Source organism: Lichenostomus cassidix, chromosome W (genome assembly GCF_008360975.1).
Source record: "Lichenostomus cassidix isolate B80296 chromosome W, HeHo_3.0, whole genome shotgun sequence".
Classification (NCBI taxonomy): Eukaryota; Metazoa; Chordata; class Aves; order Passeriformes; family Meliphagidae; genus Lichenostomus; species Lichenostomus cassidix.
Window position 1 is genome coordinate 14888765 of NC_139510.1, and position 16640 is coordinate 14905404.

General features: G+C 47.3%; 1 protein-coding gene and 1 long non-coding RNA gene across 2 annotated transcripts in view; one reads left to right on the plus strand and one right to left on the minus strand.

Annotated features, from left to right (window-relative positions):
- LOC146425562 (uncharacterized) overlaps positions 1–16640 on the plus strand; it is a 124615-nt gene that overhangs the window by 51702 nt on the left and 56273 nt on the right. The window lies entirely within an intron of this gene.
- On the minus strand, positions 9622–13464 carry LOC146425563 (uncharacterized). The gene is made up of 3 exons (XR_014846529.1): positions 13396–13464; positions 10803–11996; positions 9622–10639 (listed from the first exon to the last, which is right to left on the minus strand). It is a non-coding gene; the product is annotated as an uncharacterized LOC146425563 (long non-coding RNA).

Here is a 16640-nt window from a genome sequence, read left to right on the forward strand (position 1 = left end):
AAAAGCTAAGATATTATGCACCTAATGATGAATGATGCTTTGAGGAAATAGTTCAAAAATTAACTTTGTTAAAATATACTTAGGATAAACACTTTTAAAATTGCTTTAGCAAGGAATTTTAGCTTTTCTTTAAGGTTTTAGTAACTAAGGTTCATCAGGACAATTATGTTGTTACAATGGTTTCTCATTAGTAAAAGCTGGAAACAAGTTTAAATCATAACTTAGTTGCACCAATTAACAGGGTACTTTAAAATACAGTTAAGAATTGATTTTTGGAGCTTTGAAAAGAATCTTCCGTGGCACAGCTAGTGTTTGCTTGCATCATTCGCAGCGGGGCAGTCCCAGTGTCGGTGTTAGTGATGGTTCCAGTGAGCAGGAGGCGGTGAAAGAGGCGTGGACAGCCAGCGGCACCGCCCATCGGGGTGCCTTCTGCGACTTCCGCCTTCTGCTTCAGTTGACAGGAAACCGAGGTTGGAGTAACTTCCGTTTCGCTCTCGAGTTGCAGAGTTTGCATGGCGCGCGGCGGGGCTGTTCCTGGGCGGCGCGGCTGCTCTGAGCTTTCGCTGCTATTACGGTGCGTTTCGGCTTTGCGGGTGGTGGCTCTGACCTGGCAGAAACTGTCGTTCTTTTTCCGCGGTTTGTTTGTGCGGCAATGCAGCGATAGAGGGCTACGATTCTCCCTGCCCCCTGGTGGGGGGGGGGCGCCGCGGCTGACAGAGTTTTTTGCATGTTAAAAACAGTTTTTTACTGCCACATCGATAACACCAGGGTGATTTCTGGCTACTTTGGCTTCTTACCCGCGATATTTGAGCTCTCTCCAGCATCGCACCCAGTTGTTCTGGCAAAAATTCAGCGCTGACTCTCTCACACAAAGCAGCTAAGATGTTTTTCGTTGTAAAGTTGCTAAGCTCTATGATACATTGAGACAGGAATAGATTTTTCATCCAATCGAGTAACTTTGTATTCTCGGCTCCCGGCAGCGGCACGGCGCGCCCTTCCCCCGCCGGCGCTGGCAGCGAGGGAGAGCTACACTTCCCCCTCCCTCCTGGCGGGGGGGGCTTCCCCGGCTGCTGCGCCGCGGCTGCTTGCATGTTAAAAGCAGCACGGCAACTCTCAAGTTTCTTTCTGCTCTCTGTAACCGCAATTTTCTGTGCCACCCTTGCCAGTTCCAGCTCTGCAGGATGTTGTAAGCAAGCTAGGACTTTACTCCATGGTTTGCCAAGCTTTTTCCCCAGTTTCTCATCATCACACATAGCGTCTCTCACCTTATCTCCTACTTTCTGCCATTCATCACGGTCAAAAATGGTATTAGGGTCAATAAAACAACCTTTAGTCAACCCCCATGCTGTTAACGCCATTAAATCACTCTTTATGTCCTTAATCTTAATCTTCCGCTTTTCTAAAAGGCATAATAACAGGTGAAAAGCGGCTTGCCTCTCCATTCCGATTTACGGAACTGCGCACTCACTTCACCCTCCGAGGTTTTCGGCCACTTTTCCTCTCTGGTGCGAGATTTTCACCTCACAAGTCCGGCAGTGTCCAGATCTCATCTGTACGGTCGTCCTGTGCGTGCGCCCCACTGCTTCGACCCTCCGGGGTGATCGGAGCCAGGTGCCTTCTCAGTTGTGGTTATATCGCCTCCCAGATGGAACCAGACAAAAGGGGAGCGAGACCCTTGTGCGTATCACGTCGGGGGTCACCATTATGCTGAGAAACGGAGGCTTGACAATCCAATATGAATTTACCACAAGCTTCAGTTTATTGATTTACAGCATACAGTTTTATAGTGTAGTTAACTAATTCATGCATATTCTGCAATCATACAATACTATTGGTTATATACTTCCACGCCCTAAGTTTGGCTACTTGCCTTAACATGTATCTATGTTTATCTATAGTGCCTGATTTCTGCATATTTGCTACCAATTAACGCATTCTCGACGGCTCCTACGATCTCCATGTTGAAGGAAAGTCATGGTGACCTCGATCGCTGATTGGACGCAGGTCTCTAATTAATAGTTGGCTGAATATGGCTATTGTTAAGAAGTGGCTTGTTAAGTAGCAATCTATCTACATCGGTGTGTCCCTTCTCTAGAAGCCAGCTTTCCACACCTTGAAGTGTTAGTTTTCCTTCACATTTGACAGGAGTCGCCTTCAGAGGCTAAGAATTCATGTTCCTCTTCCAATTGCCTTGTCAATGCCTACTTCCCTAGAAAGTGATCCCAGCTGCTTGGCTTCCCTACCCTCTAATTCCAAACTGCTAGCCCCGTTATACCAGCATCAGAGCAGCCAGGTGATAATGTGTTCACCTAGAATATGGCTGAAATCTTTTTGCATCTCCCACAGCTCACTCAGGGATTAGGACTGGGTGGTTACCTCTTGCTGTGACTCTTCCTCCTGTTTCTGTCATGGCCCTGCTTCATCCTCCTTTATTAAATGAGCTGACTTTTGTGCCTATTTCTTCTTGTGTATAGGGGCAACTGACAGCCATGGGCTGTGTTATGCATGGGAGACAGGAGTTTTATGAGTTTCTGCTGTTTGCTCAGGCTTCTAGCAGCAGGCAGTAATACTTATTAGGGTGGCTAGCACCCCAAGACTCAGTCTCGTTCGCAAGGTTCTTTGATAATGGCCGATTAGTCTAATATGATATAAATTATCATTTATTAGACACAGAAAATGACAGACAAAACCTTAGGACAAATTTACACAGAAATAACATAATTGCAAATTAAAAAATAGCTAACACTGCAATTATGGAATAAAATTATTGCAAACTATTGATAGCTAAATTGCAGTTATGGAAAGGTACCTATTTTTATTAACAGCTAGCCAAATAATATAACTTAGGAACCACATGTATCTTACCAGCTGATGGGTGGTGGAGAATACTTCAGAATCCTTTCACCCAGTTCCCGGGAAAGTAACCACAGAGTCTGCGTCCAGACTTTGGGGAGAAATTCTTTACACATCTTCAGAGTGTGTGTAGGAAACTTCTACTTTTGGGATATTTTCCATGAGATTTTATAGTTGTAAAAGCATGACTTTGTTCACGTATTGATTTCTTTGTTTCTCTTTTCACATCCTCTCTTTATGAATTTAAGGTTAGAGGTCTCAGGCCTTCAGGTGCCACGAGATAACCTCCTGCTGGGCTTCTGACCCCACGGAGTTATCTGTGTTCTGCCACGAAGCAGAAGGAGAGAGGGAAGAGGGGGATGATGTCTTGCCACAGGTTGTCACAGGGTTGGAGTAGCCACAGATAGTTGATTAACCCTTCCCTTAACTAGATTTGAATCATGTTCAGTATTCCTAGGAATAGGACCAGGACCAGCAATGGGCTGGTTCAAACATCCCAGGCACATTAAAATTTTCAAAATTCTCAAATGCTGCTATGTGTAGCCAAGAGGAGAAGGGGAAGATGTCTCCACGTCTCCCCCATAAGTTGGTTCTCCAAGGAGAAAAGGCAAAAGGTGTATCTATTAATTGTTCCCATCACATGGCTCCCAAAATACAGGGGTGACAGCAGTGCTGAGTACACATACCAGATTAGTTTCCTGACCAGGGATTCTATCATATCACAAGCCAATATTACAAAGAACAAGAAAACAAGAACCTTAGCCCAAAACAGTGAGCACATGCTGCAAGTAAGGTGTTGCATAACACAATTCTGAAAGCAAGTGCAAATCTGAGAGCAAATAAATCAACATTGTGACCAGCAACTATTAAAGCAATACACTGAATTCTTATAGCAAATTTCTTTTAACACACGTGATTTTGTTGGATATGTCATTATCTCAACCCTTCGTGCCCTATGTTGGGTGCCATAAAAGAACTGTTGTGGTTTGACCCTAGCTGGACACTAAGTACCATGCAGCTGCTCACTTACTTCCCCCTCTCCCCGGTGGGATGAGGAGAAGAATCGGAAAAATGTAAAACTCATGGGCTGAGATAAGAGCAGTGTAAGAATTGAAAGAAAATTAAAATATAACAATAACATTATAATGAAAAGGAGAGAGAGAAAAGATTAAAACTCAAAGAAAACAAGTGATGCACAATACAATTGCTCACCACTTGCTGCCCGATGCCCAGCCAGTCCCCAAGCAGTGATCGGTGGCTCCTAGCTGACTCCCCCTAGTTTATATACTAAACATGATGTTCTGTGGGTATGGAATATCCATTTGGCCAGTTCAGGTCAGCTGTCCTGGCTGTGCCCCCCTTCCAGCTCATTGTGCTCGATGGCAGAGCAGGGGAAAGGGAAAAGTCCTTGATTTAAGGTAAGCGCTACTTAGCAACAACCAAAACATTAATGTGTTATCAGCATTAGTCTCCTACTAAATTCAAAACACAGCACTGTACCAGCTACTAGGAAAAAAAACAACAACTCTATCCAAGCTGAAACCAGGACATGATGAAAAAAGAGTGGTCTGATCTGGTGAGGCAACTTCATCCCTAAAAATAAACTGTCCTTACCACTTTCCATTTCTATTGTTTTATAAAACTCATAAATCACTTTCATCTCTATGATATCGTACCTTAACCTTATAGGCAAAATACCCAATGTGTTCTTCTGAAACTTAATATTCAAATTCAGCTTTTAATTTTTGTTTCCCTAGGGAATATGACCTTCCACATGTAGGGAATATTTTGTGGAAAAAAAAGAATATAGTCATTTTCAAAAGTCCTGTTGTCTTTATCAAATTTGAGACTATTATACATGTTTATGAGAATAATCTAATTGGATTTCTATTGGAATATCTACACATTATTTATTTGCATTCCTTATTTATTGTGTAGTAAATGCTCATTCCTTTTTTTGAGAACTCTTATAATTCAAATCCATGCTAACATATCCTTTCAACTGAAAAGGTAACTTGACTAAATGCTGAACCACAGATAATAGGGTTCTTATTTATTTATTTAAGTAAGTTCTATTAAATTTTAAGGCTGGTGAACAAAGAGGCCAATTAATGCCATCTTTCTTCATTGACCAAGACTGCAGTAAGTGACTAGGTCTGGAAAAGAAAAAAAAAACTTATTAATTATTTTTAAAAGCTGCTAGAAGTTTTCTGTAGTAGATTTTATGCACTAGATTTACTATAAGGGCAGCTATCTTTATATGATATGAATTTATATTTTCCAGAATATTCATGGAAGGTTTTATGAAACAGAGAATCATAGAATAGCTTGGGTTGGAAAGGACTTTAAAGAGAATCTACTTCCAACCGCCTGCCATGGGTAGGGACACCATCCACTAGAGCAGGTTGCTCAGGGCCCCATCCAACATGGCCTTGGACAGTTCCAGGGAAGGGGAATCCACAACTTCTCTGGGCAACCTGTTTCAGTGCCTCACCACCCTCACAGTAAGGAATTTCTTCCTCATATCTAATTGAAACCTACTCAGTTTAAAATCATTCCCCCTTGTCCTGTTACTTAATGCTCTTGTAAAAAATCCCTCTCCATCTTTCTTGTAGGTTCCCTTCAGGTACTGGAAGGCCACAATTAGGTCACCCCTAAGCCATTTCTTTTCCAGGCTGAACAAACCAAATTCTCTCAGGCTTTCCTCATAGGAGAGGTGTTCCATTCCTCTAATCATCTTGATGGTCTCCCCTGGACTTGCTCCAACAGGTTGATGTCCTTCTTTTGCTGAGGACCCGAGAGCTGGATGCAGTACTCCAGCAAGGATCTCACCAGAGTGGAGGGGCAGCATCACCTCCCTCGACCTGCTGGCCACACTTCTTTTGATGCAGGCCAGGATACTATTGGCTTTCTAGGCTGCAAGTGCACATTGCTGACTCATGTCCAGCCTTTCATCCATCAGCATCCCCAAGCAGGGCTGCTCTCGATCTGTTCGGCCCCAGCCTGTACTGAGACTAACGATTGCTCTGACCCAGATACAGCATCTTGCACTTGATCTTGTTAAACCTCATGAGGTCCCCACAGGCCCACTTCTTGAGCTTTTCCAGGTCCCTCTGAATGGCATCCCATCCTTCAGGCATGTCAACCACACCATTGAGCTTGATGTCATCTGCAAATGTGCTGAGAGTGCACTTGATCCATTCATCTATGTCATTAATGAAGATATTAAATAGCACTGGTCCCAATATGGACCCCTGAGGGACACCACTCGTCACTGATGTCAATTGGGGCTCTGAGCCATTGACCACTACCCTCTGGATGCAACCATCCAACAAATTCCTTATCCATCTAATAGTTGTCTTGGTTTGAAAGACAGGTGTCTGCTAAGAGAGGTTGAACCCTCCCTTAGGACAGAGAGAATGTGATTTGCCCTCCCTCTGAATTATTTTAATTTTGAAATCAAGGGCTTTCAGGCAAAGGTATGGGAAAAAAGGAATAACAGTTCTTTACTAGTACCTATAAACAAGCAATAACAATAATAGCAACCACAAATAGAACCAGAAACCAATAGCAGATGACTTTTTGAGCTGCCGAGCACTTTCCCATGTGGTATAATCACAGTCGCAAGCAGCAGGGGCGCTGTTGAGCTCCTGGCCGGGCAGGGCAGGTGCGATGACTCCCGAGCGGCTGCAGGTGGCGATGTGGCACAGGGTCAGGTCAGCCTCAGGCAGCTGGTGATGGCGGAAAAGGCTGAGAAGCAGGCAGCCAGGCAGCTCGGAGCGGCAAAGCGGGGCGGCAGAGACAACCGGACTCCCTGGCAGCCGCTGTGAAAAACGGAGACAGGAAAACGTGCACTCCCAGTGGGAAAGAGGTTGAATCAAAGCTCACCCAGCCAGGAGGAGAAGACAGAGCACAGTTGGATCTCCTGCAGTCGCAGCCAGAAGCAAAGAGCAGTCCCTTTCCTCCCGGTGTCCGATGGATGAGTGCCAGTCCCAAACGGCTGGCTGCCTCCTCCCCTTGCCCCACCTAGCACACTCTTTTGTCTCTTACAAAAGATTTGATGGCTCTAATCACCCAGATATTTGTTGCTTAGTAACAGGGAGAAAAAATTCCAATGCGCCCCAACCTCTGACACAGTCCACTCATCAAATCCATCTCCCTCCAATTTAGAGATCAGGATGGTGGAGGGGACTGTGTCAAAGGCTTTACAGAAGACCAGATAAATGACATGTGTAGCCCTTCCCTTGTCTACTGATGGAGTCACTCCATCATAGAAGGCCACTAGGTTGGTCAGGCAGTATTTGCCCTTGGTGAAGCTGCACTGGCTGTCTCAAATCGCCTCCCTATCCTCCATGTGCCTTAGCAGAGCTTCTAGGAGGATCTGTTCCATGATCTTCCCAGGAACAGAGGTGAGGCTCACAGTTCAGTAGTTCCCAGGGTCCTTCTTTCTACCCTTTTTAAAGACAGGTACAATGTTTCCCTTTTTCCTGTCACCTGGGACTTCACTTGACTGCCAGGACTTTTCAAATATCATGGAGAGTGTCTTGGCAACTACATCAGCCAATTCCCTCAGGACTCTGGGATGCATCTCATCAGGCCCCATGGGCTCATGCACATTCAGGTTCCTCAGGTGGTCATGAACCTGATCTTCTCTTACAGTGGGAGGGACTTTGCTCCCCCAGTCCTCATCCTGCTGTCCATCCACTCAAGGGGTGTGAGAAGAGAGGTTGCCATTGAAGAGTGAGGCAAAGAAGTTGTTGAGTGTCACTGTTCAAGATGGCACAACACACAAAAACACAACTCCAGGCCAAGTAGAAAAGGAAGGCAGAAGCCAAGTTTATTACTACATAGTCTCTTTTATACTATTTTCTAACATTCATGCCAAATGGCCATTGGTTCCTAAACCTGCTATTATACTCAGTATTGGTCAGTTATTCCTAGCACACATCTTTTGTGAACAACAGCCTCCCTCTTGCAGGTGTGCATACCAAGTTGTTTTTCTGGTCATTGTTTTTCTCTTGCTTCTGTCTCTCACAGGTACTAGGTTGTTCGCAACACGGTCGGTGTCTGTGAGCTGAGACAGGCTAGTTGTCAATTCCCACTGTCGGGGTTTGACCCTGACTAAATGCCAGGCACCCCTGCTCTCTCCTGCCGCAGATGTGCGGGAGACGGGAAAGAAAAAAACTGTTAAACACACACCGGATTCATGAGTTGAGTGAGATAGGACACTGGTGGCAGGATGCACAGAAAAAGGGAAAACAGGCCAAACTTAAAATTGCAAAGTGATTTAATTACCAAACAGAGTTGAAGGATAAATGAGAGGTAAAAATAAGCTATTCATACACCATTTGTTAACTCACCCCCCCTCCCTCTTAAGACACCATTTTTCTACTCACCCCCCCCCTCCTTTCAACCAACAGCTCAGGTAGGGGTCAGGGTATGGGGTATTTTTTGTTGTCCACAAATCTATTCATCACTAAAATTCTTCTGCTACAAATACTGTTACTCTGCTCATCTCTCTTTCTCTCAAGACAGTTTCTCTGCTCACCCCTCGCCTTCTTAAGACATTGTTTCTCTGCTCACCCCCCTCCCTCCTTCCAACCAAGAGCACGGGCAGGGGGCAGGATAAGGGTTTTTTTCTCTGGTCAGTCCATCAGGGAGAGGGGTCCTCTACTTAGCCATGGGGTCCCTCCAATGAGAGACAATCCTCTGAGAACTTCTTTGGCATTGGTCTGATCTCACAAGCAGCATCTCACCTGAATTCTGCCGCAACATGAGTCCTCTTGTCCATAGGATGCAGACTCTCCCGAGCCGAGGCCAGGCTGCTTCCATCCCAGGAGCAAGGCCTTTGTGTGTCTTGCAAGGCCTTTGCATCTTTAACTCTTTATATGAGACTCCCACTGGATCACAGCTTCTTCCAGGCCAGGCATCCACCTGCTCTTCTGGCATGGGCACCTCCCCACAGGCTGTGGGTGGATTTCTGCATCCTTGTGGACTCCATGGGCTGCAGGGGGACCTCCTGCTCCCCCCATGGTCTTCACCACAGCTAGCAGAGGGTTTTCAGCTCTGGCGCCTGGAGCACCTCCTCCCCCACCTTCTCCACTGACCTTGGTGTCTCCATGTTGTTCTCCCTTCACATATTTTTACCTTGTCCTCCTCCTCTAGCTAAATAGAAGTGCGTAACTACTTTGTTTTGATTTCTTCTTAAATATGTTTTCACAGAGGCATAACTAGCACCTCTAATTGGCCCAAACGTGGCCAGCAGCACGTCCATCACCTTCAGAGCCATCAGAGATTGGCTCTACTGGACTTGGTGAAAAACTTCCAGAACTTTCACTCAGGACACACAGGAGCCATCTTTGTGCCACTCCCCACCCCTCAGGCACTTCTTAAGGCCTACTACAACAGCTTTTGAGGGGTTTAAATCTCTCTTAGATGTTAATGATACCTTGCTGATGTTCTGGGCTAAGCAAAACCACCACCCCCACAATTCCTCCTTTGTTTTAAAAACCAGAAATGCAACATTTGAAGTCTTTCTGTTGGGCCCTTACAGAAAAATTACAAACACAGCACAAAGAGGGAAGCAACACAGATGACAATTTGTCTTAGTTTGAAAGACAGGTGTCTGCTAAGAGAGGTTGAACCCTCCCTTAGGACAGAGAATGTGATTTGCCCTCCCTCTGAATTATTTTAATTTTGAAATCAAGGGCTTTCAGGCAAAGGTATGGGAAAGGGAATAACAGCTCTTTACTAGTATCTATAAACAAGCAATAACAATAATAGCAAACCACAAATAGAACCAGAAACCAATAGCAGATGACTTTTGAGCTGCCAAGCCCTTTCCCGTGTGGTGTAATCACAGTCACAAGCAGCAGGGGCGCTGTTGAGCTCCTGGCTGGGCAGGGCATGTGCGATGACTCCCAAGCGGCTGCAGGTGGCACTGTGGCGCAGGGTCAGGTCAGCCTCAGGCAGCTGGTGATGGCGGAAAAGGCTGAGAAGCAGGCAGGGCAGCCAGCAGCTCAGAGCAACGAGCAGGGCGGCAGGGGGGCAAGGGCTGGCTCTCCCCGGCTAGCCAGCGAGGTAGCAAGGATTCCGCAGTCACAGCAGACGCCACAGTCACGTGCGGCAAAGCGGGGCGGGTGGCAGGGACAGCTGGAGTCCCCGGCAGCTGCTGCGAGAAAACGCAGCTGGGGAAACATGCACTCCCAATGGGAAAGAGGTTAAATCAAAGCTCACCCAGCCAAGAGGAGAAGGCACAGCACAGTTGGATCTCCTGCGGTCGCAGCCAGAAGCAAATAGCAGTCCCTCTCCTCCCGGGTGTGCGATGGACGAGAGAGCCCCAGTCTCCAATGGCCGGCTCCTTCCTTCCCCTGCTCCGCCCAGCACACCCTTTTGTCTCTTACAAAAGAGTTGATGGCTCTAATCACCCAGATATTTGTTGCTTAGTAACAGGGATGGAGAAAAAATTCCAATGGCCCCCAACCTCCAACACAATTACAATCAAACATTCCATTTTCATGAAATACTTAATTGTAGTTCCTTGATGTTAGCAAGTTTGCCAAATAGTGTGTCTAATAACATTAACGTTGACTAACAAACCTAACAAAGCAAATGAAATCAAACCAAGCTAAAACTACGACTAAAACTGAAACACTTCTATAAATCTAAGAACACACTTTTATAATTCTAAGAACATAAAGGTGTCATTGCTTTCTCTTGCAAAGAGTGCAAGGATCTTCTGAAGTTTGCTTGTTGGCATCGTGATGCTTTTGATGTTGCCTGTGGACTGCAATGAGAAAATTATTCAAAGGAACAGAATTATTAGACTTTGGTGCTACTATAAGTTGGTTGACTGCATACAAAGTTTTTGCCAACTAGCTTTGTGGGATTTTTCCAAACATTTTCCTTTCCCCCCCCCTTTTTTTTCTTTTCAAAGGGAATTTCTTTACCTTTCTTGTTTTAGTCTTTTTTTCTTTTGTTCTTTTTAAATTGCATTTCAAAGAACCTTGAGCATTTTTCTGGGATTTTGTTACTTTTATTGTGTTGGTCTTTTTTTGTGGTTTTCTTTTTGAATTGTGTTTCAAAGGGCCATGAGCACGGTTAATAATAAGTTGACCTGTGGGAGAATGGGGAACACCAAATTTACATGTGGCATCCCACAGTTGCAAAAACCACTGCATCTCCTGAGTGATGCAGACGGGGCTGTTGTCAATTTTCACAGAGGAAGGTATGCCTAGCAAAGGAAAGGCCAATTGCCAACAAGCAACAGCACCATGACTCTGTCTACCTGTATGCACAAATGCACACATGGCAGAGGAGAAGGTTTGGTGGAAAAGGGCATGTGATGCTTCAGCTCGTGCTAACTTACCAGGTTGAGATGCCATCCACACAGGGTTGGCTAGCTTACCAGGTCTGGCATTACCTTCTGCTATGATCCTTGGCAAATTGGTGTGGCTTCTTACGTGTAATACATAATAGAAATGGGTGTGGTCTTGATGCACACTCCACGAGATTTTCAACAGGGGAAAAAAGAACAACTTTATTAACTTCTACTAAAAAAGAACACTCAAGGTGATATATAAAATTTTAAACAAAAACAAAGTTAATAGGAAAATTTGGTGATACAAAAGAAAGATACTGGAATGCAACAGCCAGTGCTCTCAATTTAACAAGCTGAACAGAGCTTGACTGGTGACTTTCCAGCACCTGCCACCCAGACTCATCCCTCCAGGCAACACTGGCTTTTCTCATTTTTCCTGACCCAGCAGCAAAGACAGTGAGTCTTTGCAAAGGCACACAACTGTCCTTTGGCTGTGAGGACAAGGTGGTTAATTCTGCCAATTGTAACAATTTGTGGCTGGGTAGGTGGTGAGGAATTTTCCCTAAGTTCGGTTTCTTAGATTGGTGAGGCAAAAAACCCCAGTTTTCAAGAACACCTGTAGGGAAGAGATCCGGGGTGACAAGAAACACAACATCAACAACCGAGTGCACTCGGCAAACCTGTTGGGCTGAGGCAGCCTGCTGCACCTTTGTCAATGCTCGGTCTGCGTCAGGGGTTAAGTTGCTTGGTGAGGGTACAGTTACATCCCTCGGTGGACCGGCGGGGTGCACGGTTGTTGTAAGATTTGTGGCATGGATGCCAGCTTGTGGAAAAAAGGCAAACATATGTAAACTTGTTGGAAAAAAGGCAAACATATGTAAACTTGTTGGAAAAAAAAGCAAACATACCAGTAACAACATTATTCGTTTGTTGCTGTTTCGCGTGAATTCTACTGGCAAAACAGCAGGCAGCGGAGAGGTCGCGGAGCTAGCGAATGCTGCGAAGGGGGGTGGCGGCGGGAGCGGCAGCGCCCGCAGCGGTCCCGGCGAGGGTCCCGGCGGCGGCCCCGACGGGGGTCCCGGCGGCGGCCCCGACGGGCGCGCAGCGAGCGATGCACTTCCGGCTCGGCGGGGCCGGGCAGCGCCCAAGGGCTCCTCTCTCCGAGCTCGCTGAGCGCAGTGCTCGCCGATATATCCAGCCGCGGCGGCTCGGCGCTTGCGGCTGGTGGAAGTGTGCACAGGCGGGATGGTCCCGGGGTGTCCTGGGGCCGGATCCGGATTTGTCGAGGCCGGTCCGGGGTGTCCCGGGGCCAGGCGGGGCGGCGCCGGTGGCTGCCACAGTGGCAGCGCCTGCGCAGTAAGCGCGGGCGAGTTCCTTACGTCAGGAACCGGGAAAACCACTGGTTCTTCGGGTACGAACCAGCCATCCTAGGGCAAAGGTGGAAAAGGTGGGTGTATGGAAGGGGGGGAGCGGGACAGTCCGCCATGAGGTTCGTGGGTGGCACACAGAGGCCAATTCCTCTTCCGGTCGCACCGTGTGGAGTGTGGGCCGGTACCTCTTTCTGCTGCGCCGCGCGGGACTGTGGCGCAGCCGCTTGCGTCATGACCAGGGCGGCTACCATTGGTGGACCAGCTGTGCAGATCCGGTAGAGGGTGCGGTGGGGCGGGGGGGCTTGCAAAGAAGTGCGGGTCCACGCGGCATGGCGGGAAGGTGCTGGGGGAACCCGGAAGTCCCGCGGGCCGTATTGCTCCTGGCGCTGGCGGGAGGAGCGCAGAGGGGCGAATGCAGCGGCGGCGGCTGTGGCAGCAACCGCCGCAGGGAACGGAGAAACCGGCCGCTGGGGAAGGCAGGGGGAAATCTGCCTCTCCCATTCTCCTCCCCGCTTCGCTCTGACCTCCCGCGCCCACAGAAGTTACTTGCTCCGGTTCCCGTTCCTGCGTTATTGTTTTTAAAGTATCATACACCATCCTCCATAGTTATATAATTTTGAGCAGTTTGATCGCCCTGGGTAGCAAAATGAAAGATAAACTGTCCCATTTGCTCCCAGGTTGTTACACTAAAGGCATTCTCTGGTCTAATTATAAGTCCTTGTTTTTTGGACCATCGCAGCAAATTTTCCACTGCATGCTTCTATTTATTTGCTTTTTCTTCTTGGGAAATGTAATTCTCCATCGTTTTGTCCCCCAGCGGCCCGCTTGAATTTCGGGGGCAGTTTCACTTACCGCTTCTCCTCTGCTGGGGCTCCGTCTCACTCCATACTCACGCGGACTCGGTGGCTCCTCGGCCGCCTCCTGAAGCTGTTCGTAAATTACGTCGGGCACACCAGATGTCGCTGTTCAAGACAGCATGACACACAAAAACATGACTCCAGGCCAAGTAGAAAAGGAAGGCAGAAGCAAAGTTTATTACTACATAGTCTCTTTTATACTATTTTCTAACATTTGTGCCAAATGGCCATTGGTTCCTAAACCTGTTATCATACAGCAGTATTGGTCAGTGTCGGGATTTGACCCTGACTAAACGCTAGGCCCTCCGGCTCTCTCTTGCTGCAGACATGCAGGAGAGGGGAAAGAAAATAAAACTGTTAAACATACACTATGAGTTAAATGAGATAGGACACTGATGGCAAGATGCACAGAACAGAAAAAGGGCAGACAGGCTCTAAAACTTAAAGTTGCAAAGTGATTTAATTATTTAACAGAGTTAGAGGATAAATGAGAGGTAAAAATAAACTTTTCATACACCATTTGTTCACTCACCCTCTTCTTTCTTACGAACTCATTTTCTATTCACTTTCTTCCCTCTTTCTAACCAACAAGCTCGGGTAGGGGGGCAGGATGTAGGGTATTTTTTTAGTCCATAGAGCAGGTCCATAAGTCTATTCATTACTACAATTTTTCTACTATAAATACTCTTTATTTCTACTTATTTATTTTTCTCTCTAGACAGTTTCTCTGCTCTCACCCCCCCCCTTAAGAAGCAGTTTCTCTGTTCACCTCCCCCTCTCTCTTTCTAATCTAACAACACGGGCAGGGGCAGGGGCAGGGTAAGGGGTTTGTTTTCTGGTCAGTCCATCAGGGAGAGGGGTCATCTACTTAGCCACAGGGTCTCGCCCACGAGAGACAGTCCTCTGGGAACTTCTTTGGCGTGAGTCCAATCTCACGAGCAACATCCCGCTTGAATTCTGCTGCAACGTGAGTCCTCTTTTCCATAAGGTGCAGACTCTCCCAATCTGAGGCCAGGCTGCTTCCATCTCAGGAGCAAGGCCTTTGTGTCCCTTGCAAGGCCTTTGCAGCTTTAACTCTTTAGATGAGACTCCTACTGGTTCACAGCTTCTTCTAGGCATCCACCTGCTCCTCTGGCGTGGGCTGTGGGTGGATTTCTGCACCCCTGTGGACTCCATGGGCTGCAGGGGGACCGCCTGCTCCCCCCATGGTCTTCACCACGGCTAACAGAGGGTTTTCAGCTCCGGCACCTGGAGCACCTCCTCCCCCACCTTCTCCACTGACCTTGGTGTCTCCATGCTGTTCTCTCTTCACATATTTTTACCTCCCCTTCTTCCTGTTCTTCTAACTACAAAGAAGTGCGTAACTACTTTGTTTTGATTTTTTCTTAAATATGTTTTCACAGAGGCGTAACTAGCACCTCTAATTGGCCCACACTTGGCTGGCAGCATGTCCATCACTTTCAGAGCCATCGGAGATTGGCTCTGCTGGACTAGATGTAAAAACTTCCAGAACTTTCACTCAGGACACACAGGAGCCATCTTTGTGCCCCTCCCCACCCCTCAGACACTTCTTAAGGCCTACTACAACAGCTTCTGAGGGGTTTAAATTTTTCTTAGATGTTAAAGCTACCTTGCTGATGTTTTGGGCCAATCAAAACCACCACAGTCAGTTATTCCTAGCGCACATCTTTTCTGAACAACAGTCTCCCTCTTGCAGGTGTGCATATGTCTTGGTTTGAAAACAAACCAGTGGGAGATCACAAGTCAAGATTGAAATTAAAAATAAGTGAAATAATACAAGGAAAAGCACTGACAAAGTCAGATACAACCTAACACCCTGTTGGGGTGGTGGTAGCAGTCCAACTGAAGTAGTCCAGTTGAAGCGGTGATCCTGTGAAGGTCTAGTCTCCAGCTGAAGATCCAGTGGTAGCTCTGGTCCTCTGGGAACCCAGTAGACAGGGCTAGCTCAGGCAGTTCCAAGGCCAGGTTATATCCACGTGGGAACACCTGGCTCCTCCCTCCTGGGCAGAGCATCCCACAATGGGATGAGATAAGTCCATGAGTCACACGGTGGGTCCCTGATGGCCCATTGCCTGTCATGCGGGGTAGGTCATTAGCAGCTGGTAACAGCTAACGGATGGCCCATTGCCTGTCATCCAGAGTGGGTCATTAGCAGGTGATAGCAGCTAACGGCCCACAGCTGGTGGTAATAGAATACTTAACTACATCTATATTGCAACCTAGGACATTATCCACCCCTTATTCTATTACAATCTACAGAGTTCTCACTCAAGATAAGGTCTCCTTGTGGTACACAACGGGTTTCCCCATCTGCCTTCATCACCCACCAAGTATACCCAGGTCCTTGGGCAAAAACCACTCCACGGATGGGTTTGCCTTTCCCTGAGGTGGGACTAATCCAAACAGTCTTTCCTAAAAAACCTCTTACGTGTACCACAGTGACTTTATCTCCATCCACTGTGTGCAAAGGTTCGGACTCGGCAGGACCGGCTCGATTGATAGAACCCCTTGTGTTAACCATCCAGGTGGCCTTTGCTAAGTTCAGTTCCCACTTTTTGAAGGTTCCCCCGCCAAGTGCCTTCAAAGTTGTCTTAAGTAGTCCATTGCATCGTTCAACTTTCCCAGCAGCTGGTGCATGATAGGGGATGTGGTATATCCATTCAATTCCGTGCTCTCTAGCCCAGGTGCTTATGAGGCCATTCTTGAAATGGGTTCCATTGTCAGACTCGATTCTCTCAGGGGTACCATGTCTCCACAGGACTTGCTTTTCCAGACCCAAGATGGTGTTCCGGGCAGGAGCATGAGGCACAGGGTAGGTCTCTAACCATCCTGTGGTTGCTTCCACCATGGTCAACACGTAGCGCTTTCCTTGGCGGGTTTGGGGAAGTGTGATGTAGTCAACTTGCCATACTTCCCCATACCTGTACTTTGACCATCGTCCACCATACCACAGAGGCTTCACCCGCTTGGCCTGTTTGATTGCAGCGCAAGTCTCACAGCTGTGGATGACCTGTGAGATGTTGTCCATGGTCAAGTCCACCCTCGGTCACGAGCCCACCTGTATGTCGCATCTCTCCCTTGATGACCAGAGGCATCATGGGCCCAACGAGCTAGAAATAATTCTCCTTTGTGCTGCCAGTCCAGATCCACCTGTGACACTTCCACCTTGGCAGCTCGGTCCACCTGCTCGTTGTTACGATGCTCTTCATTAGCCCGACT